We start from the raw sequence: 23,221 nt of genomic DNA on the forward strand, positions 1-23,221 counted from the left end.
AAACTGAGTTGAAATTTGCATATTATAATACTGTATGTCAGTAAATGTTGATCAGTAAAGAAAACTTTTATTCAGATTTATTCATGTGGGTTTTCAGATTCCTATAGCCATTTAGAAAAAGTATGTTTACATAAGTCAAGAACATCTCTGATTAGATTTGACAATAAATCCAAAAGTTAAATTATGAACTTTGAATTTCTAAACTCATTAATTTCTTTGGGTCGTTTCAAGCAAATAACCAATTAATTCATTCAAATTATTCAAACAGGATTTATGTGTTTGTCAGGTCTGATGTGGCAGCTTAGTACTGGTTTTGTGCCAAAAAAATCCCAGTCTTCTTCATCCCTTTTTTTCCTTCGCTCTCGCAATTGACTGAAGGGAGTATATAAAGGCTTTTTGCATAGTCTTTCAACATCTCCCATTGTATCATCTAGGACCCCGAGGAACAAGATAGCAATATGGAAGGAAAGCAGGGGAGTAACTCTACAGAAAATGACTCATTTTCAAGCATGTTGTACCTCAATCATTTGAAATAAAACCATGTTAAAAAGGGAGATATGGAAAGCTACTGTAAGAATGTGAACTTGAAACACTGCAAAATTCAGACTAGAAAAGTAGTTTCAAAGACTTCCTTCACTTTCAAACTGATGTGATAGCTGCCTACTTTTTGCCCTGTGTAACAGAATTCAGCTAATTAAGTGTATTATTTCCACATCCACGAGGGAAGAATTCCAATAGGGCAGGAATCCTCACTATATTTTACAAGGTCGTGTTAGCTAAGCCTATCAGAAAGGTTCAGCTTAAAATGTCTGGTTTTAGTTCCAAGGTCTGGGCTCTGAATTTTACAGAGCTAGTTTTTGCAGGATAAACATTGTGACATTACTGTTACACCCATGCAAAGGTAAATATTAGAAACACAGTGGTTTACATAGCAGTTCGGCATTTTTCAGATCGTGGTTGGCATCAGAATTTGTAGAGATGATGAAGAAAGTATTGAGAGGATGTTTTGTACTTGATGAAAGAATCGGTTTGGTTGCAATTTCACACCCATCAACTCTCTCATGCCAACTACAAACATGAGGAGAGAAAAAAGTCCCATTCATTGTTTTTGTCTTCCCATTAATTTACAAAGTGTTCATCACTGATACAGTTCTTTAATCTCTAGTAGGATGTGTTCTTTGAAAACTGTATGTTTTAAACTTTCTATCTCTAGGTTCCTGCAACTTGTCAATTTGTGCCTCAAATAGTGCTTCCTAGGACCTCCAATGTTCTGTTACCTTTAGTTTGGTCATCTTTTCAAGAATTACAAGGCCCTGACAGTAAGTCTATGAAAAGCATACATTCAGGCTGTATTTTTACTAAATCAGCAGGAATTTTGCTGTCATGGTCAGTGATAGTGGAATAAAACCAGCATGGGTACTCCTGCATTTCTACCCATAATTTATACCATAAACTTCTCAAGTCAGAATTTTGTTATTATTTAAGAACTAGTGCGTACAGCAATCCAGTCAGGTAAAGAACATTGGTGTTCAATTTTTACTATTATAATCTGAGAAAGAAATACTAGAGTAACAAGAAGGTGAGTAGATACTTTGTAAGTTCTCAAACTATTTTACTGAATTTCACAAGAAGTTCTAGAAAATTGCTCTGCTTTCATGATACATTTCATTGGCTCAACTATTGTGAAAATTAGCAAAGTGAAGTTAAACGGTTGTCTTCAGTAATCTAATACTTTCTCTTCCTCAGTATATAACTAGACTGAGTTTCAATATCAAGGGAAATCCTTCACTTAAATTTTCATTCCTGGATCTTCCTAAAGCTGTAGCAATATACATTCAAACAGTCAGTCTTTGACTATTTAAGCAGTAGAAGATGAGTGCTCATGGAACTTATTTTAGACACCTATTTCAGTAATGTTGTGGAAAAATTACTAAGTTTTCTCAAATATGAACACAGTAACTTAATAGGAATAACAATATTTACATAGCTTTTCATTTCAAGGTAAAAATCATACTCCCACAGAAGGCCCTGGGAGTTTTAAGTGCTACATATTTTCTAGTTGATTCATTTGAAACTAGGTTTCAGCTCTCAAGGCACAGTTGTTGACTTCAAGGATTAATGACAGAACAAAAGTTTTTAGACTATATCATTTTTGTATGTATGTGAGATAAGGACTTATTTCAATCAACTAACCATCCAACTTTATATCTAGTATTACAGACTTCTTAAAAGTTTCACTTAGAACACAGATTACAAAATTTTACTGCAGATGAATAGTTTCTTTAGCTTTAGGGAGACATCTGTAATACACTACAGAAAATACTGCTGTAGTTAGCATTTTAACTAATACATTAAAACAAGTTAAAATAAGTTAATTATTTAATTATTAAGAAGTTAAAATAAGTTTAATAAGAAAATTGCATAATTTTCCTTTGATGGAAAGTGATTATATTTTAAATTTGCTCCTTAAGAAAACCACAGGAATTAATTTGAAATTTTTACTCATAATGAGACTTAAGAGATTATTTATTTTTAAGAAGAAAAACATGAAAGTAGGGAATATAATAAAACATGGGCTAACAACTAAGCTAGGGTGATACCAAGCTGAGAAGTGCAGTTGACATGCCCGAGGGATGGGATGCTGCCCACAGGGACTTGGACAGGCTCACAACATGGGCTCATGTGAATCTCATGAGGTTCAATGGAGCTGAGTGCAGGTCCTGCACCTGGGTCAGGGCAACCCCCAGTATCAATACAGGCTGGGTGATGAAGAGATTGAGAGCAGACCTGAGGAGAAGGTCTGGTGGATAAAAGATTTGATATGAGCCGGCAGTGTGCACTCGCAGCCCAGAAGGCCAATCACATCTTGGCTGCACCCAAATGAGCATGGCAGCAAGTCGAGGGAAGTGATTCGACCCCTCTGCTCTGCTCTGGTGAGACTCCACCTGAAGTGCTGCGTCTGGCTCTGGAGTCCTCAGTACAGGAAAGACATGCACCTGTCGAAGAGGGTCCAGAAAAGGGCCATAGCAATGATCAGAGGGCTGGAGCACCTCTTTTATGAGGAAAGGCTGAGAAAGTTGGGGTTGTTCAGCCTAGAGAAGAGAAGACTCTGGAGACACCTTATTGTGGTCTTTCAGTTATTTAAAGGGGCCTGTAAGAAAGATCGGAGAGACTTTTTTGCAGTGCCTGTTGCAATAGGATGAGGGGTGGTGGTTTTAAACTACAAGAGGGGAGATTCAGGCTGGACACGAGGAAGAAGTTTTTTTAAGAGGGTGGTAAAATACTGGCACATGTTGCCCAGAGAGGTGGTGGGTGCATCATCCCTGGAGACATTCAAGGCCAGGCTGGATGTGGTTCTGGGCAACCTGATTTAGTTGAAGATATCCCTGCTCATTGCAGGGGGGTTGGACTACATGACCTTTGACGGTCCCTTTCAACCCAAACTATTCTATGATTCTATGATTCTATGATTCTGTGATTCTGTGATTCTGTGATTCTATTCTAAAAAGAGAGGAAAGACATTTTGTCATTTACCACTGTGTATTGACATACCTCTGGGGAGAAGTGGAAAGCAAATAAACAGCATGCTATCCTTATATTCACAGAAAACTTTCTGATGCATGATGAGCTTTAAAAGAAACACCTTAATTTAGGTTCTGGAAAGCTTTCATCTCTGAATTACAAAACCTGCTTTTTCAATTCTTGTATAAATCTGACTAATCAACTGAAGCGAAGGGATAACCCAACTAATTCAGCCAAAGGTTTCATTGTGAATAAATAAAATATTGAAAGCCACACTGATCAGCCAGAATTTCAAAATTAACTTAAATATATTGACAAGTCATCAAGGCCTTTACTGATGGACACCTCACAAAACTCTTCTAAATGAGGATTTTGCTTATAACATAAAAACACTTCACAACAAAAAATTATGAAGGAAAAATTGTGAAACAGCCTACAAACCAGGAAACAATTCCTTTGTAGAAAAGTAGAGAGAGAAACTGGGATGTGGCATCTTAAGCATGGTGTTCATATTTTTCAGTATTGTATATTTCAGTATTTAACCTTATCATTATGTGTATGTCATTAGCCCCAATACTGTCCCTTGCCCCCCAGCTTGGTGTCATCTGCAGACTTGATGCATGTGCCCTCCATCTCCTTCTTCAGGGGTAATGCTTGGACTTGATGATCTTAAAGGTCTTTTCCAACCTAGCTGATTCTATGGTTCTATGATTGACAGAGATGTTGAGCAGGACATGTGCCAGATAGACATGTGCTTAGCATCTATGTGCTAAGTTATTTAAGACCTTGATTTCCCTTACGTTTAGTTCTAAAATAGTGATCCCACAGAATTTTTAAAGAATTAGGGCAAAAATAAGACTTTAGAAAACAAACAGCATTTGAAATAAGAGGGAATCTCTGTCAAAGGCAAGCAGCAGGGACTAGTAGTAGACACTAGGAGTATTGCAGGAAATATTCTCTCTTTGTAATCTAGGCAACTTTTTGACTCCTGAGATGCAGCACTGAGCACAAGTTCTTATTTCATAGGTGCATTTAGCTCTGTGAGACACATTCATTAAATTACTGTGTTAGCTTTAAGAAGTATTAGTATTTGATTGCAGTTGGATTTTTATTGGGTTTCACTGGAAAAAATTATTTCAATTTCCAGAATCAAACATTGCAATTGTAATATTTTGTCATTAAAATTCATCTTCAGTTGAATTTTTGTGTTATCTCCTTTCTTTTCTTTTACTTAAAAGTGTTCTTTCTCTTTCTAATCCTTCTCTTCTCTTCTTGATCTGTTCTCCATTCCATAATTTTCCAGTATATATGTAAAGGAGTCTCACACTTAAAAGAATATGTGTTTGATTTTTCAAATATTTGTTTGCTTTTTCTTTCTTCAATTCCCTCCATTCTTCTAGTAACTTTTTCTTTCACTTTTTTCCTTTTTCCTTTCTCTTTCTCAGTCTCTCTCTCTTCTCTATTCACTTTCTCTCTCTAAACCTGTTTTACTTCTTCCTCCTTTCCTACTTGTCTTTGCACACTATCAGTTTCACTCTTGCTCCTGTTCTCTTTTCCCTCCCCTCTGTTCCCTTCTTTAATTAAAAATTTATTTGCTGGAATTCCTTAATCTCTGAAGATTTAAAAAGGTAAAAGGTAAGGTAAAAACAAGGTTCTTCTTTTCAGTCTGAAATTTAAGCAGCGTGTGTCTTGAGCCTCTCATTTTCCCTGTACTTTCTTGTTCAGCTGTTCTCTTGACAGCTCACGGTTTGTTCCTGGTCTTAGACCAAAGTTGTCTTGCAAAACAAAAATTTTAAAAGTACAAAATGCATAGATTTGAACTTGAATATAAGAAATTTCGTTATTATTTCAGTCTCAGTAAGCCTATATCTCCATTCAAGCAATGAAAACAGCACCTGAGGCATGACAAGTCTGATATTAGAATAATTTGCTTTGGATCCAAACTAAACACCTGATTTTCAGTTTTGGGACATACTTGCACAACTTGTGTCAAAAATTAGTGCTTAGATTGGATCTTCTTACATTTTTGTCCGTACAGCAGCTTTACACTAGGCAAAATCCACAAAACCTAGATGTAATGTAGCCAGGAAAGCATCTTGAAAGAAATTATGGAATAAAAGTTTGTCATGGTTTAACCACAGCTGGCAACTAAGTATCACACAGCCACTCACTTACTGCACCCTTCCTCCCAGTGGGATGGTGAGAAGAATCAGAAAAAAGGTGAAACTCATAGATTGAGATAAGACCAGTTTAATAACTGAAATGAAGTAAAAGATAATAATTATTATTAATAATGATAATAAGATTAGTAATTACAATAATAATGATAGGAAATAAAAAGAGAGAAATAAAACCCAAGAAAGACAAGTAATGCACAGTACAATCGCTCACCACCTGCTGACTGATACCCAGCCCATCCTCAAGCAGTGATTGGTCTCTTATATATTTCCTCAGTATATAAACTCCCCCCAGTTTATATACTGGGCATGATGTGCTGTGGTATGGAATACCCCTTTGGGTAGCTTGGGTCAGGTGTGCTGTCTCTGCTCCTTCTTGGCTTCTTGTGCCCCTCCTCACTGGCAGAGCATGAGACTGAAACGTCCTTGATCAGGGTAAGTGCTGCTGAGCAACAACTAAAAACATCAGTGTGTTATCAGCATTGTTCTCAGACAAGCCAAAACACAGCACTGCACCAGCTGCTAGGAAGAAAATTAACTTCATCCCAGCTGAAAACAGGACAAAGTTATATGAGAAATTCATGGAGTCCCACACACAGCTGGTGAGGTATCTATTAAGCAGTGCTGTGAAGACTGGTGTTAATTTCAAAGTGATGAGGCTATCACAAGAAAAGCCAGACTACCAAGATGGATGTCAAATTTTCAGTATATCCAGAAGCAGACCACAAGAAGTTTGGACAGTAAGTATCTCTAAAAGTGAAAGTTTCCTTGATATTGTGTTTATGTCTTCTCTTGAAACTAAGAACAGTTAGTGTCAGCTGTGAATCTGTAATGTAAGAAACTCTGCATAAGAAGCTATATAGCAAGATCACCAGGTCATTTCATGGTAAAAAAAAATAAATAAAATTAAACAGATCTGAGGCAGCAGTTGCTTTTAGTTACTCTGACTAGTGTTTGAAATTGGCTACCTCTTACCTTTGCCACATTTTAGCATTATTTCCAGTACAACCTATCCATTCCTCTGTTCCCCAGAGAGAGCAATTAAACAAAAAATGGTTTGTTTTGTTATCAAGATGATACACAGACCCCAGCTACACTTTTTACTGCCATGTTGAGGAGTTAATCAAGCCTTTGTTTGCAATATATTCCCCTTATAGCATAATTGGTATGTGACTGTTGATTTGAGTTTTAGTTGCCTGATAAATTGAGTGTAAAATCCTGTGGTAAGAGTGAAAATAAGAGAAAAAGAGGATGGTGCTCTGTCAATTCAATGTAGAAGCATTTTTCTCCTTACAAGCAGGAAACATTTACATTGAGCACAGGGACGCTGCAATTCCAGATAGCACTAGGTTAGAAAGCCAGAAGAGGGGAAATCTGTCCTTTTGAATTCTTCTGTTACGGCTTTTCACTGTACTCTTACGGAAATTTTTAGAAAACAATGGTTTCTGGTTATGTCACCACTCTGATCCCAGCCTGTGCTGCAGTCCTGGATTGTGTCTACCCAGATGCAAGACCTTAAATTTGTCCTTGTTGAACTTTATAAGGTTCTTGTTAGGCCACTCTTCCGGCCTGTCCAGGTCATCCTGCAAGGTAGCTTTCCCTTCTAAAGTGTCTGATGATTTATTTGATTACATATAGATATTTTTTATGTTTATGGAAATGCAGTAGATAGATAGACATATGTTTGAAAGATTTGTATATGTCTTCTCATAATGGAATGGCTTACTCTGCTGAAAGTATGAAGAAGACAGCTGTATGTGTGCTATCAAAAAAGTACAAAAAACTCTTTCCAACCTTCTCTTCATGATATCCCCTTGCTATCTTTCTAAAGCATATCAGAGTACCTCCACCATTATCTTGAAAATGGAAAGGATAGATAAAACGGATTGGGACCATTCAAATTTTGTATTATGAGGATGGAAGATGCAGCTGGAAGATCATTTTCTGTGACAATGCATCTTCTTTCCCTTAAGATCTGTCAAATAAACATTATGACTTCAGCCTGTTTCCATACTCTAGGTAAAAAATTTAGAAGAATGGAGCAATTTTGGTGAATCATCGCTGTGAGCATAAAAGCCCTACATGTTTTTTTATGACGTAGTTGTGAGGAATGGAAGGTGAAGAGCTTAGGATTTACACATGATTTAACTCCTCCTTCATAGGGTGATATGTATGATCCAATCATCTCAAATTATATTAACACTTTGGTATGTTATTTGATGCAGTACTGATCTACCAAGTTTATCAGTAGACCTCTCTAATGTTTGCTTTGATGACTACTTTGAAAGGACGTCCAAAGAGTTAAGCAAGAATCCTGAAAAATAAATGCGCAGAGAAGCAAGTATCAAAATAAAAGAAAGTTTGCACATGCATCTTGGAGGTTCAGCTAAGGTTCAGTGTTCCAGAAAACATGGAAATCCGGACTTGACTGTCTAGGAGATTTGGTTCAAGTCTTGTGAGGAAGCATGTCTTCCTTATTAGCTTAGTACTTGTGGTAGTACATATTGATTTTGACTACTTGGTTGAATCCTGTTAGGCTTTCTTAGAGGCCAGAGGCTGAATTAAGGTGTAGGTTTTATTACCTTTTTGAATCTCATCATTCAAGCCTTGTTAGTAAGTAAATGAAACATATGTAAAATGTATTGATTTAGTAGTGACTCTTGCCAAGTTTTTCACTAAATAGTGGTGCTGTTTCTGCCTCTAAACGTCAAATTCTAAAATGATACTAAAAAATACTTATGAATAGTAATATATACCTACAAAAGTAAATACTATGTTTTTTCCTACAAATACTAAAATTATTCATAACATAGAATTATTCCAGGTGTTTTATCATTATACTGTACCTGTTGGGATCTCTGGTACTTTTCTTCAGCAGACTTCTGAATTCATTTCAGTATTGTTATCCAAAGGTCCTATATTGCAATGCTACTTTTAGTACAATAAACAACCAACCAACTAGTCACTGCAGTACATTTAATTTGAATTAGGCCTCCTATTCTTTTACATATCACAAAGGCATAACATGTAATAGCACACAGATTAAAGACAGAGGAACACAGCAGGAATGCTATATATAAATTTGCTTATTTTGTGATGGCAAGCTATAGCAACTTTAAACCAGCACTTCTCCGTTACCCGCTACTAGCCCTGTACAAACCAACACAGAAGGGCTGTGTTATTCTTCCTGACACTGTTTCCCTTGGGGAACATAATTTCCGAGAGCAAGAGAAATAGGTAGGCAGTTACCATCGAACACCATGGATTGGAAAATAAAGTAGCAATCACATGCCTCCAGTCTCCATATATTACAAGAATTTCAAGACATTATCTGGAGTGGTCCCATTTACTGTGGCTGTGGAACTGTTGGCATGTGTTACAGTTAAAGTGGCTTTTCGGTTTGGACATGTGTAACCATGTAAGTCTCCAAAAGAAGTACACATGTCCTCTTAGCAATTCTAAAGTCCTTCTGGATTCTCCAGGCTCCTTAGCTGCATACACCACTTCTGTCCTTTCCTCAGTCATCAGCGGTTCCCATGAAAACTACTGCTGAAAAAGTGGATCTGTCTTCTCTGGAATAAGGCTACTCTATGCCCTAGCAAAATTGCTACATCTCTGGTCTTCATAAATAGTGACAGGCCAAGTGGAAACACTGACAGGGATGAACTCTGAATATCCTATACCTGAAAAAGGCCAGCACTTTTTTTCACTCCAGTCACCAGATAGGAGTTGGACAACACATGGTGAGTTGAGGTGTAGGCCGCTCTTACTCACTTCAGAGCTGTTACTTGAGAATGCCAAGCTCATGCTGAATGCGCAAGAGGGCACCTTTTGTACAAGGGAGTGCCATCAGCAATGCTGTTTCTTGCCTAAACAGGTACAACATGATAGACTCTCTAAAAAAGCTACTACGTCTGTTCCTTCTTTAACCTAGGCAAAGTCTGAAAAAACAAAGAATTCTGGCAGGAAATAGCATTGCTGCTTTGTATGTCAGTGAGACTTGCTGTGTGTCTTGTACGGCCAAGAAGGGGTAAGGAGCATGTGCCTCATGAGCAAGGTAGAACACTTATTCGCTGCTACTCAGTGTCATTCCCTTCCACAGCATAGATGTTCATGTAACTTCAAGTTCTGCAGCACAGACTGCAGATCCATGTGAAAGTTAGCCTCCCTCCCAGTGCATCTCCAAAAAGAGCAGCTTTCGCTGACACTCTCTAGAGGCAATGCCTCCTGGAAGCCACCGTAATTCACACAAAGAATTACTCTGTGTTAATTACATATGCACATATTAATAGGCCTCTGCTAAAACATTTTAAATACTTCTAGTTTTTGAAAATGCAAACATGTTTTATAACTTGTGAAAATATGAAAGGGTCATGCATGGGGTGTTGCATGTTTCCCATTAAAAATAAGGACATTTTTGGCAGATGCAATATGGAGGAATATATTAAGATAATTAATTTATGTTCCTTCCAGGGTTATTTTTTTATTTCTCAGCATGACCTCTGTTTCATGCATAGCAGAATAATCAAAAATGAATTAGTTTATAGACTGAAAACACTCAGTTTCATCTTTCCATGGAAAACTTATCTAGTCTAAGTTGGTTTGTATGTTGATTGATGTAAACTATAATAATTTTTTCACTTGAGTCAAAAACTGAGTCAAATATTGCAGTGCATTCAGAAGGGTTTTGTTGTTTTCACAGCTTTCTGGTCAACTAATTTTTTTTTACCATTTTTTTTCTTCACATAAATAAAATTGTTTCCAGGACCCAACATCTGGCACTTACTGGCTGAAGGGACAAACAGGAAGACTGTCTTTGTAGGATTACAGAACAAGCTGAGAAGGAAAATTTATGCAGTTTTGTAAGCTTAGTGAGGCAGAAAATAGATCGGGGTGCAGAGAAGAAATGATGTGTCAGTCAAAGCTAAGCATACAGACATAAGCTTCCACAACACAAGAGCAGTCATGTGTTTTCTTAGCTTTTGTGACTTAAACAGTTACTTCTGAGTTTGGGTAAAACAGCAGTTTTCTAGAGATCACACTTTTAAGTGACTATATCATATTCTTAAGTGACTCTTTAAAAGTCTTTCTTGAAGCCTGGCAAAAGCAAGAACAAAGCTGCCTTGAAAGGTGTAAGAAATGGTAGAATGGCTTCAAGGAAGGGTCTCAAGGGGAAGAAAAACTTTGCAGCTGAACATTTTAATTTGGCCACTCTGTTCTCTTGTATAAACTAATTTTCTTCAAATTTATAATTTCATCTCAATACAATCAGTTTTTCTGTAGCATAGTATAGCTTTGTACTCAATACCGACAAATGAAAGCAAGAATTATATGCTGGTAGTGTATTGTAATAGTCTTTATCAAGTCAGGATACTACAAGTGTTTTTCAAGACCTCCTGTGTGGATATTCTGGTCCTGATCTCCTTTCTCTATTTGATTTATAAGCAAGGAGCTGCTCCCTGAGGTGACTAAAAATGACAAGATTTTACAAGCAAGATCATACTACAAAGTATTATTTGCAATACTATGCAAATTGCCAGAAAGGCATTAGACTGCAATATAACTAGCACCTAAGAAAGAATGTCTGTTACATATGTGACACACAGCAATTAAAGAACCTGTTCATTTGCATTCAAAGCATTTATTTCATTATTTTACTTGAAGCACATTCTTAGTTGGTTTTGAAATAATGGTACTCAAATTTCATAACAATAAAGCACAGCCTAAAAGAATCCATTTTAAAGGTAAAAGCACAATAATCTATCTTTGCTAGCCTGAACTGCGCACAGGACTATCTGAGTTAATATACATGTCCTCAGTAACAATTTGATAGGTTCTATTGAATGTCTGATTAAGATTTATATTCTATAGGACACTATGTCCATTTAATAGTACCATTGTTACTAAGTCAGGTACTTTACAGATACTTTTATGAGTTAGAGTTCGTGTGCACAAAGAGTAAGCAAAGTCACTTCACTGGTGGATAAGAAATAATAGATCATCCAATTTTTCCAAGACATGCTCCTCCTATCTCTTAACAGCACACTTCTATCAACATATTTAGGTATTTGTGGCAGGCTAATACGGGCCATTTTCACCTGGCAACAGCCCTCAGCAACACCAGAATGTTTTCAGACCACTAGTAACATTGAGCCAAAATGAAAGATCAGACTATAAAAACCTTTGGACGATGTACGTCAGGAATTTTCAGGTATTATTTTGCCTTAGCAACAGTCTCATTTCATTCCCTAGCAACTTTGAATATAAACTTAGCTCTGTTTTCCTGTTCAAAATTACCTTTTGGGAACAACTAAGAGGATTCCCTTGTTAACTTTAATGAAATTCAGTGTTTCACTTATTCCTAGTTTAAGATAAATCACAGAATTCAATATTGCACAGTACTGCTCTATATCTATGCAGTATGTCAGGGCTTCAGAGTTACAAAAATTAAGGTGGTAGAGCTGTATTTCAGTGTTATTCTTCTATTTCTGTATATATGCTTGTATACAGTTGCTATTTCAAAATTCTTCTTAGTATTATACATGTACGGAAATCATTGCTTTCATCCATCAAGCTTCTTGCATCTTGCCTGAGCAAGATTTTATAGCAACTCATAACAAAGAGCTACATATTCTTCTACTGTAGCATTTGAGGAGAAAAGGCCTTGTTCCTGAAGGGAGTAATAAGTCTCTACTGCTATTTTGTTCTCGTTTATGTGTATCCCATCTTCTTATCCACTGGTACAGAAGTAGCAGTTAAAATCTTACAGTAAGTGTCTTATGATGAACATTGATTGTGGTTGGATTTCAGCAGTATTTCTCTGGTGCAGCAAATACTTATCCTGCGGTGTATGCGTATCTACAGGCGGTTCCTCAGTGTGTTAGCATGTTATATAATTTTAATTTTCTACTAGTACCTCACTATATTGAAATTATTCAATTTCTCTTTTTCTGGTTGAAGAGCCTTCTGGAGTCTGTATTTGAATATTTAAAGAAATATGATACCACGCTGCATTCTTAAAAGAGAGTAATTGACACTGTGTTAAAATGTGTACGTGTGTACCATAGAATTCAAATGAGAACAGGAAAGAAGGAAATTAAAAACAATGTGAATGATCGCAGCACTTGTTAGTTCCATTGGTGTCTTCTGGTTTTTACCTCTTTCCTTATTCCATTGCAATAACAAACTACATTTATATATATAAAAAGGATACAGTTGGTCTGCACTGAATATCAACTTCATCCTTTTTTTAATTTTCAATGCTGAATTTTCTTTACACAGCCTTCCTATGTTGTTTTTTTTTAAACCTCAAAATAATTTTACATGTTCAGAGTATGTGTTCTTATAGGGAAGAAAAATATCGTGTCACTGCTAGGTGACTTGAAACAAACAAGTATTCTGACCCACAAACACAGTAACTTTTCAGGGTGTTTTATATGCAGTCTCTAGTTCTGTGATTTAGCACTTGCCCACACACTAAGTAATATTATTCATGTTACCTCACCATGCAGCACTGATCTGTTTCCCATTCGTATCTACAAATGATCCTCTTTTATACACTATACATACTGAAAAGGTATACAATCCTTTTTTGGCATATGCAGTCACTTCTGCATATCCTTTCTGCATCATCAAGCAGACACAGAGAGCATTGCTCATTGTTATCATGCTTTGAAATGTTTCCATTTCCCACTGTCATTTCCACTTAACGAGACTCAATTTCAGCTTATTAAAACCAAAGTCCCCCTGACCATAAAAAGCTTCATAACAACAATAAGCTACAGCACAGGAAAAAACCCGAAACAAAACAAAACATAACAAAACAAAACAAATAACCAAATTCTCTCTTAATTAAAAGCAGCTCGTTTTTTTGAATTAAAAAATATGTAACAAAATGTGGGGATATAAATTTTTTATCATCAATGTTGTTATACCTCAGTCACTCATGTTCTCACTGCATGCTATTCTTTTCGAGGTATGGAAATTCTGTTAGTGTGTCAGACAAGAATGTGATTTCTTGTATGACCGTTCTGTATATGTATACAGTGTTAATACATCTGGTTATATTCTATGTTCATGTTATCACATGAAGTTACATTTTCCAGATGAAACAAGTATACCTTGCATATCAGCACACAAAATTATGCACACATATAAATATATTCTCAGAAACAAAAAATGTTTAAATAATCAGGAGAACCAGTCAATATATTGTGAAATCTGACTTCAGGAGTTCTTCATGAAGAAATAGAAGTCAGTTTACCCATATTACCATATAACCTTCTGTGAAACAGAAAAGTCTTCTAAAATTAATTTCTGGTGTTAATTAAAGGCCTGATTCAAACCTCCTCTTGAGGCCCAGGGCAATTTATCCATTGCATTCAGTAAATTTTGGAACCAATCCTCCGACATCTCTACGACCACAAAAAAATGCTGAATATTGTAATTCAGGTTTAAAAAGCAGTTAATGAGTTTGCAAAGAAAAGCTGAAAGATTAAAAATGCTGATATCATGAATACGGTGATGTCAAGGCAGAATATTAAATCAGGATACAGAGATTTATTTATGCATGTATCAGCAGTTACAAATGATTTCCCAAATTAGGAGAGGTTGTTCAAAAATAGTTCTGAGATTTCTCTTGATTATAACCAGATTTGGTGAGGATCATCACCCTGGAAATCAGTCAGACAAAATAACACAATAAGAAGATGCAGAAGTATATAAAACTTTTAGATTACTAGAAACATATTTTAAAATGGGAAACATGGGCAATACATCTTTGGGGGGAAACGGACAAAAATAGTAACCTTTTATTGAGTGGAAAAGTCTTGCCATGTTCTACACAAGTCAGAAAAACAACTGGTTGCTGTAAAATACTTACAGACATTGTTCTGTAATGAAATATACCCCAAGAGATTAAAGAGTTTGCATGTCACTGATCAGGCTGCAGCTAACATGAGTTAAGCTAATTTTCCTGCAGTGGATACACTTTCCCGCAGTGTGTGTTGCTGTTGATAATGATTTTATTGACTGAAGTTCATCCCTGTGCAGAGGACCTGTCCAATACCCATGGAGAGAAATTAAAACTTGTTCCTGCAAACACTTCAGCATCTGCTTATTTTTGCATGAGTAAGGAGCTCTTTTCAATGTTAGCAGGCTTGCTGATATGTATAGACTTCGGTATTCATAAATGTTTCATAACAGTTCTGAATATAACTGTCAAGAAAGACTGTGTTTTAAATGCGTGGTGCTTTTATTTCTACTGGCCCTCAGTGTAACCGTGAATTTGCATTAAGTATACTGTTTGTTCTGCAGAAATATAAAAAAGTCAGGGTTTTTATTCCATAATTAATATATATTGTGAAAAATAAAAGTATGATTCTACAGTCCTTACTTCTGACTCAGGAAATATTTTACTGGCAATAAGTGGACCAACATGTAAAGCTACAATACCACTGAAATTAGTGGAGTTGTAACTGGTAAAACTAGCACTAGTACTGGATGACAATCGCAGGATTTCTTGCAGTGCTTTCGAGTAAATTATTGCTTGAAAAGAAACTGCATCTTTAGGCTGTTCCGCTAATAATTATAACAAAAATAATAAATACTGAAGTAACATTTTTGAGTATCAGCTTTTATATGCAAGATTGTCATTGAAAGCCTGAAAGAAGAAGGACTAGTAAAAGGACAGCTACACTGATCCTGAAGACAGGATCTGTTTAAAAAAAAAAAAAAAAGAAAGAAAGTAACTGAAAGGAAAGGATGTTTTACTGAGAGTGGGAAAAAATGAAAGGAACAGAAAGACTGAGCTGCTCCAAAGCCAATTAATATTTTTTAAATCGTAGTTGCCCTGACTAGAGAGAGGGAGGGAACTATTGAAGTATGAGATAAAGAGAGAGAGAAGATTGATGAATGGTAAAGAGAACCCATTACATCATTTTTACTGGAAGAACTTCTTATGAAAGGATAAATTCTGATCAGACCTCTTCAGCAGTGAAGGTTGGTCTCTGAGAAGAGCTGAACTGGTGCTTTGAAGCTATTCTGACAGGTGGAGTAGAAAATTCTCAAGGAGCAGAGAGAATACTTCATTTATCTTAATTACATTTTAGCTCCCAAGCACTCTACCTGCTTCCAAGGTTGTACCCACTGTTTACCCATTTTTATTTATGCAATGGCAGCATATTTAATTTACTACTCTAAAAATACTCCTTTCTGTTGAACTATTTTTTAAATACGCTTCTATTATTTATTTTTACGGATTTGGACATACATGTCCTAAATTCCCTTAGAGCTCAGTGACATTTCTTTGCTCAATATGTTTAACAGTTAGTTGGTCACTTGTATTGAATGCTCACTGAAGGAGCTAAGTCATGTATTATGTCTCTCACCCTGTCAGTAGAGCTTCACTTTGACTATTCACTCATTCATCTAAGCATTTTCAAAATCTGCCCTTTAGGTGGAGGTATTTTGGGGGTCGACTTTTTTCTTCATTTAATTGAACTTAAGAAAGTTCAATTGAAAGTTCTTGACAAAAGAAACACCCAGAGTAGTAAAAAGCACTATTTTGTCTTTAAATGGGAACTAGTATTTACTATGTGTTTCTCAGAAACATCTCACAGCATGTGGCAAGAAGGCGGAAATTTCAATGAAATCAAGAGCCATGTTAACATACTTACTGAACAGATACTATACAAGAAAATTTACTCAGATGTGGCATTAACTTTACAACTCCACTTTTCTATGAATTCACCATTTTACCATTCCTTAGAGAGTTTTTTTCCCCTGGCAAGCATCAATGCAATATTTCTGTGAAGAGCAACTTTCACATGATCTCTTAAAGGGTTTCAGGCAGCTCCTAATGCTCTTTCATAAAAACAAACAAACAAATAGGTAAATAAACAAACAAACAAACAAACAAAACAAATATCAGAGAACTGGCAAAATATAGCATAATAAATAGTTAACACCAATTTAGAATATTGTTCCCTTAGGTGTCTTTAAAAGTGCAATAGAAGTACTGTGGAGGCAAAAAAATCAGATTCTCTTCAGCATCTATGAAACAGAGCTAGATCCAGGGCCAGGTTAAAATGAACAAGCAGCGAAGCAAGTTTGTTGAGCTTCACCTGGCACAAAAACTTCCGTCAAAAAATGAAACTATGAAGAAAAGAACAGAACAACAAAATGTGTTGATGGTTGCAGTGTCTCCTTTTGGGCCCTGGGGCATCTGCTGCACAGGGAACAGATGCTTGGATTTGCTCCTCTTGATTACCGTCTTTCCATTTTTATGTCTGCTACTGCAGTCCCACAATCTGAATGGAAATTGGCTTTATGCATACCTATTCTTTTCATTCTTTTCCTTTGGCCAGCAATGTGGGCAGAATAAGGAGAAGGCAGCATAGTGCACATCATAGCATGTATTTGTTGTTTCCTAGCTATGGGCAAGGTACCAGTCCAAGGCGCAGCAGGCTGAAGTATTCCTAAGCCAGCCCATGCACCACTCCTGCACAATGAGAGAGTGAAAAGTCAGGGAAGTCAGGAAGACCTGATTGCCCTGTGTTGGACATACATGTGCAAGCATCAGAGCAAAGATGCAATAGTAAAAGCACACCAGTTCCACTTCTCTGCATGGGCTTTTGACATTCACTGACCAGGTTTCCATAACATGACTTTATTTCTTAGAATTTGAAATATATTGGTGTTTACTAAGGAAAACTGTAACCATCTGGTTATTTCTTTGTAAAATGTATGAAGGAGAGGAACTCTTCAAAGGAAGAAATTGATTGCTCCAGAATTGTGTTCAGTAACAGCGCAATGTTAAAGTAACAACTCTCCTGTCTGCCCAGATTTTTTTAAAAAGATTACTAGGAAAATGCTAAAAATTTGGTAGAAAATGTAGGATGAATAAATCTTCTGCTGTGGAAAGTATAATCAAGGAAAGATTTCTAACCAGCGTAAGTCTTTTGTGCTATTTACAAAACCACCCAAAAGTCCCTTGTCTGTTTTCCTACCAAAACTTACTAATAGGTCTGTAATTGTTTTCCAATTAAATAAACAAAAGGATACTGATTTTAAAACCTTCAACTGAAGTTCAGAACACAAATTTAAAGTGAAGACATTCTGCCTCTGTGTCTTGAACCTGATAAATCCTTTGTAGTGTTTAGATCCTTTGGAAAAGGTATATCTGCTTAAATAAAAAGTACAGCACTTTTAAGAGTAACCCCTCCTTCGGAACTGCCTCCAGACCTGATAGAGGGAGTCTTTGTAAGATTTTTCACTACATCAGCGGAGTATTGGTTCAGGCTCCTTATTCTACACCTATTCTTCTGTTTGCACTTTCTCAATTTCAAATTTAAAATATTTATTGACTGCATGCAAAGAAAAAGCATGGTACACGGTACGTTCTAAGCATCAAGTCTATAAAAATATATATCTCTTCCCACAGACTATGACAATGAATACCCATTTTGATGTAATAAAAAGATTGAGTTTATGTTTTTATAAGTCATAATTTGAAGGACTTTTTTTTCTTTTTTTATTACATGGATTTATTGTTACATGGATTGAAACCAGAGAAATTATGTGTCATTTTAAATTGTTTAGAAATCTTTGCTGTTAGAGATTGAATACTCCATACACAGGATGTTGCCTTCACTTGGATTCAAAATTAGAAAGTAAAAATTAATCTTGTTGTGACAATTTTAACCTAAATTCTCCAACAGATTAATATATGATGCATTTCACAAAATTTTACTTTGCCCCTTTCTTTTTTCCTTAGGTGAGAAATTCAGTGGACAGCAGCAAAATCTACAAAGACTTAAAGTAAGATTTCACATGCACTCACTTTCTCAGTGTTCATTGTTACAGATTTTTGCAATGCTAGTTATTTTTTTCTAAAATGCCTGTGACTTTTTGTGGTTTGAGTTCTGTTATAACCCACAAACTTCCTTATACTTGGCAATATTTAGTACATCTTGGAAAGTGTATCCCTTTTGAAATTCCAGAGGTTCTTCTATGCAGGAAACAGAGCATAAAGCTTGGATCAGTAGATCATGTAATAAACTCTTGTATATATCTTCTAAGGTGCAGGAGTGAGATCACAGTTCAGATTTCGCAGTGTTGGAATAACGACTGCTGCAGTGTGATTCCTGGGGTGTGCTATAAATTAAATGGAAATTTAGGGAATGCATTGAATGTGGAACAGCAGTATCAACAGAGTACTGATATCTCACACTAGTCTTTGTGCAGTGAATAACACTCATCTGTAAAGGCAAAGTAAGACTGGAAAGCAGTCTTACTTTGAGCACTGAGTGCTTACTTTGGAAAGCGCTGAGTACTTGCAAGAGTAAGAAATTACGCTACAAGCTATTGTTGTAGGAAAAGATATGTCAAACCTTTAATACTCTTTCTACCTACTTTGTAAAAGGTAATATGATGGTTAGGCACCATCATATTACAACCTGACCTATATCTTTTTGATGAGTAAGGCAGAGTATTCATTGATCTGGTTATGAAGTAGATCACTCCCTAGAGTGAAAACACTGTAATACTTAATGTGTTAAGCATCACAGCAAATTTCTGATTATCTTGTATGTGTACAGACATTTTGGCAATTTATAATACATTCTATATAATATATCTATGATAATATATAGGAAATTAGGGGTTGTTGATCATATTATGAAACATCTGAATTATTTCTGTGTTCAAGGAGAGTCTTCAAATTTCATATATTAACCCCTTATATTTAACACATTGATAGCAGAGTTGACAAAAGTGGTGAAAAACACTATTACATACTTTTCTGGAGTTATTAAACTATTTAAGAGAAATAAACCTGCTGACTTCATTGTGGAGAATGACAGAAGAATCCTAAGGTGATCAAGTGAATGGACATTAAATTGTCAGATAAAATTCAGCATGCAGCAAATACATAGTGATGCTCCCTGAGAAAAACAGTCCTAGCATCACAAGCACTCACAAATTGAAGGTGGATAATTTCTATTCAGAGTTAGATAGTTCACCTCAAAAGTAAATACAGTAACATTGGGCAAGATGAGGAGCAGGACAAAAAGGATGATCAAAATAGTAAGATATTTTTTGTATTTGTAGTGACTATATACCTAGCATTCTTCAATCTGGAACAGAGGTAATCTGAGGAAAGGCAGAGGTTTATAAAATCATGTTTGCTGCATAGAAAAGATGGGAACAAGCATTCATTTTTTCTACCAGTACTAAAACTATAGTCCAGAAACTGAAAATAACAAGTACAAGGTTCAGAACCAATACAGCTTATAGGGAAGATGTGAAACTCCTTGCAAAAAAAATTATTGGGGATTCAAAATTTTCCAAAGACCTAAAGGAAAACAAACAAACAAACAAACAAAAAAAAAAAAAAGTGGAAGTAAAATCCCATAAAGCTGTAAATATACTGATATTCCCTCTGGCTTCAGAAAGTCCCTAAGGTGCTATTGTGTAGATACACGCCCTGGGGTATTATCGCTACATATTGATGCTGGTTTACATTTCTCAAAATTTCCGTTATTAGCCACTTAATACCCCAGGGGATCTATCGTGTTACATATATCTTTGGCCATTCTTGATTTTATGGTACAGCTTATAGAATACATTATCAGCTGGAGAGTAACACATAGAATTATAGCTAGCGAGTTAAATAAGTTACCAGATGCACCCTATAGTCTCTTTCCAGCCTCCCTGTTTTGGTGCAGTTTTATACTTTAAGTCTCAGCCTTATGTTAAATGGCAGTGGCAATATCAGAAACAGCCCAGAAAAGTCTTGCTGCTAAGTATCAAGTTCCAGCAAGATTCACCCTTGCTTAGTTTAATCGTTTTGGGTATTCACAGCAAAAACCCCCTATGTTTTGTACAGGCCTCAACAGAGGGAGCTATTCTAAGCTATGAGAAACTTAATAAAATGTCAGTATTTTTTTTCTCAGACATTCCTCACTGAGACGTCTACACACAATAATACAGTGGGGAAACTGTTACAGATAAGACGGAAAACTGACCACACCAAGTAAAACAGGTTGTTGTGGCTCTAGAAATAAAATGGGGCTTTTGAACATGAGAGAGAAAAAAACAAAAATGATAGATCAACAGGAATAAGCTACCTAAGATATCCATCTGTGATCAAAATTTAACTGATACTTAACTTTTGAATAGAAAGATAATTCTTTAGAGTTTCTTTAAAAAGTATGTAACAACTGGGTTTATTTTATGGGGAGACTCTTCTATTTGCTTGTCTGTGGAAAGAAGTGGGTATTAAAAATCACATTATGAAAACACCATGCAATGTAGGAGAAACTATTCTTCCCACAGCCACTGATACCTCTCTTGCTTTTTATTTTCCATATTGTCACTAACTAGATAAGTTTCTGTTCTTTCTGGCTTATCTGTTGATAAGGGATTGATGAGCACACACATCACTGTACTCTTGGACAGGGGCTGGCCGAGCTCTGTGTTTATCTGCAAGATGTGTTACTTAATAACATCAACCTTGATTAGTACAAACCATTATATTAAAATTTCCTTTCTCTGTGTGTATCTTTGTGTTTCAAGACAGAAAAAAACAATGGAGACAAACATTGGAAGATGGTGTCTAGAGCTAATTGACTAGCATATTTAAAGTGGGTTATGGTTGCCTAGAAACATTTATAGCCTTTAACAGAAGCCTGATTATTAAATAGTCGGCAGGGCAATGTAGGACAACATGTTTTTACAAGAGCAAGAATTACAGTGAAAGATGGTCCATGCCTTAATATTAAAGGAAACATATTTACAAATAATATTTTAATTTTTAAGCCCAATTAAATAACATTATTGAACAAATTTTGAACAATGCTTATGCCAGTGCAGTAAACTGAAACTCTGTGTCACAATGTCTGTGGGACAATGTACTGCTTGTTCCGTGAGGCTCTCTGTTAATTCCAGCAGTAGTAATTTCTTCTCTGTGGCTGATCTTTACAGTTTCTGATTTACTTATTACACTAAAATACATATTATGTAAGAAGAAGCTGATTATGGAGCTCAAAGGATATTGAGAAGTCTAAAGTGCAGGAGCTTTTAATTATATAACAGCTTCATAACAATATATGTCTGACAAAGGTACTGTTATTTCCAATATAGATGATTTATTAAGAGTATCTAAAATAAATCTAATCTATAACCAGGTATATTTATCTATTGAAATCTCATTATCTAATTACATATTTCAAAAAATGTAAATAACAACTATGATGTCATTTGTTTTGGGATTCTCAATGACAAAAATGATCCATCATTCTAAAGCATGTCTCCAATTTCTTCACAAAATATTGTCAACATCTCAGGGAGCTTTGACTCTCTAAGTGATGCATTTCTGTTTACCCACTACACTTGAAACCATCAATACTTCTGTTGCAGCAATGAGGTCACTTAAACACTGGATATTTCTGAAAGAACTAGATATTATGAAAAATTACAGTTTTCCAGCACACTTTTCTCTCTTATTTCCTGTGGCTTAGCACAAAGCATTATGCAAAGAATAGGATGAGAAGAATTGTCTCCTGAGCAGTTAAGATTTAGATTCAGACCTCAGTGCTCAAGTTTTGCCAAGAAAAAGTATAAATCAGAGGAACATTATAGGAAGCCTGGCCTATATGTGAATTAGCAAACAAGGACAGTGATTTTTAACACGGACTTTTTTTACCTGGCAAATTATTCTAATTACGAAAATTCTAACTGTTCCAGAGAAAATTAATAGCTGTTAATGAGGACCACAGAAAAATAAGGTTAAAGGAGTGAGGGGAAGACAAGCAGCATAATGAATAAATCAGAAGCTTCAGTGTTAATAAAAACAAACACTATCAGAGTTTCAAAGTAAATGTCATCCTAAAAATATGATTCTTCTAGCCTTCTCAGTTATCCATCTTGAGAAGATATTATACATGATTAAAAATATTCAGTTGCTTACTGATCAAGACTAAACTTCTCTGATTATGCTGTGACTTAAGGTTCTGTACAAATAGCCAGCTTTCTAAGCCCTATGGACTTTTAATGCAAACTTCCCTCTACCACCACTAACTGGGACTAAGTCTGCAATGAAAACAGGAAGAATATTTAACCATAAAATGAGTGATAACTTCACACAAAACTCTGCCACATGCATAAGATGCTGTCATATACATAAACTACTGAAAACCTGGAACTGATAATATCCAAACTCCCTATTAAACTAAGCCAGTATTTATTGCCATACTATATCAACAGTACAGTATAAAACAGTATAGTAGAAAAAAAACCCAGTATAGTAGAAAACTATATTATTCAAAACTATAGTATGTCTTTAACAAACAGCAAATATTAATAGAAAAAAACCCCAACAGTCAAGTTGATCTTATTTCCTGCAGATTAAATCCTTTTTTATTTCATAATTTAATGGAAGGCCATTAAATGAAACTATTGTTGGAAAACATATACTTAGGAACTCTGTTTAGGAGAATCGCAGCTAAAAGCATATTACACCT

The 23,221-nt window shown here is 35.7% G+C and overlaps 1 protein-coding gene across 50 annotated transcripts in view; it reads left to right on the forward strand.

Moving 5' to 3' along the window:
* PTPRD (protein tyrosine phosphatase receptor type D) overlaps nucleotides 1-23,221 on the forward strand; it is a 1,245,299-nt gene that overhangs the window by 776,935 nt on the left and 445,143 nt on the right. For all 50 annotated transcript variants that reach the window (XM_030512143.1, XM_030512142.1, XM_030512141.1 and 47 more), the window contains one exon: nucleotides 18,475-18,518. The gene's annotated coding sequence lies outside the window, so the exon portion shown is untranslated. The remainder of the gene's footprint in view (nucleotides 1-18,474; nucleotides 18,519-23,221) is intronic.

Source organism: Strigops habroptila, chromosome Z, assembly GCF_004027225.2.
Source record: "Strigops habroptila isolate Jane chromosome Z, bStrHab1.2.pri, whole genome shotgun sequence".
NCBI classification, from domain to species: domain Eukaryota; kingdom Metazoa; phylum Chordata; class Aves; order Psittaciformes; family Psittacidae; genus Strigops; species Strigops habroptila.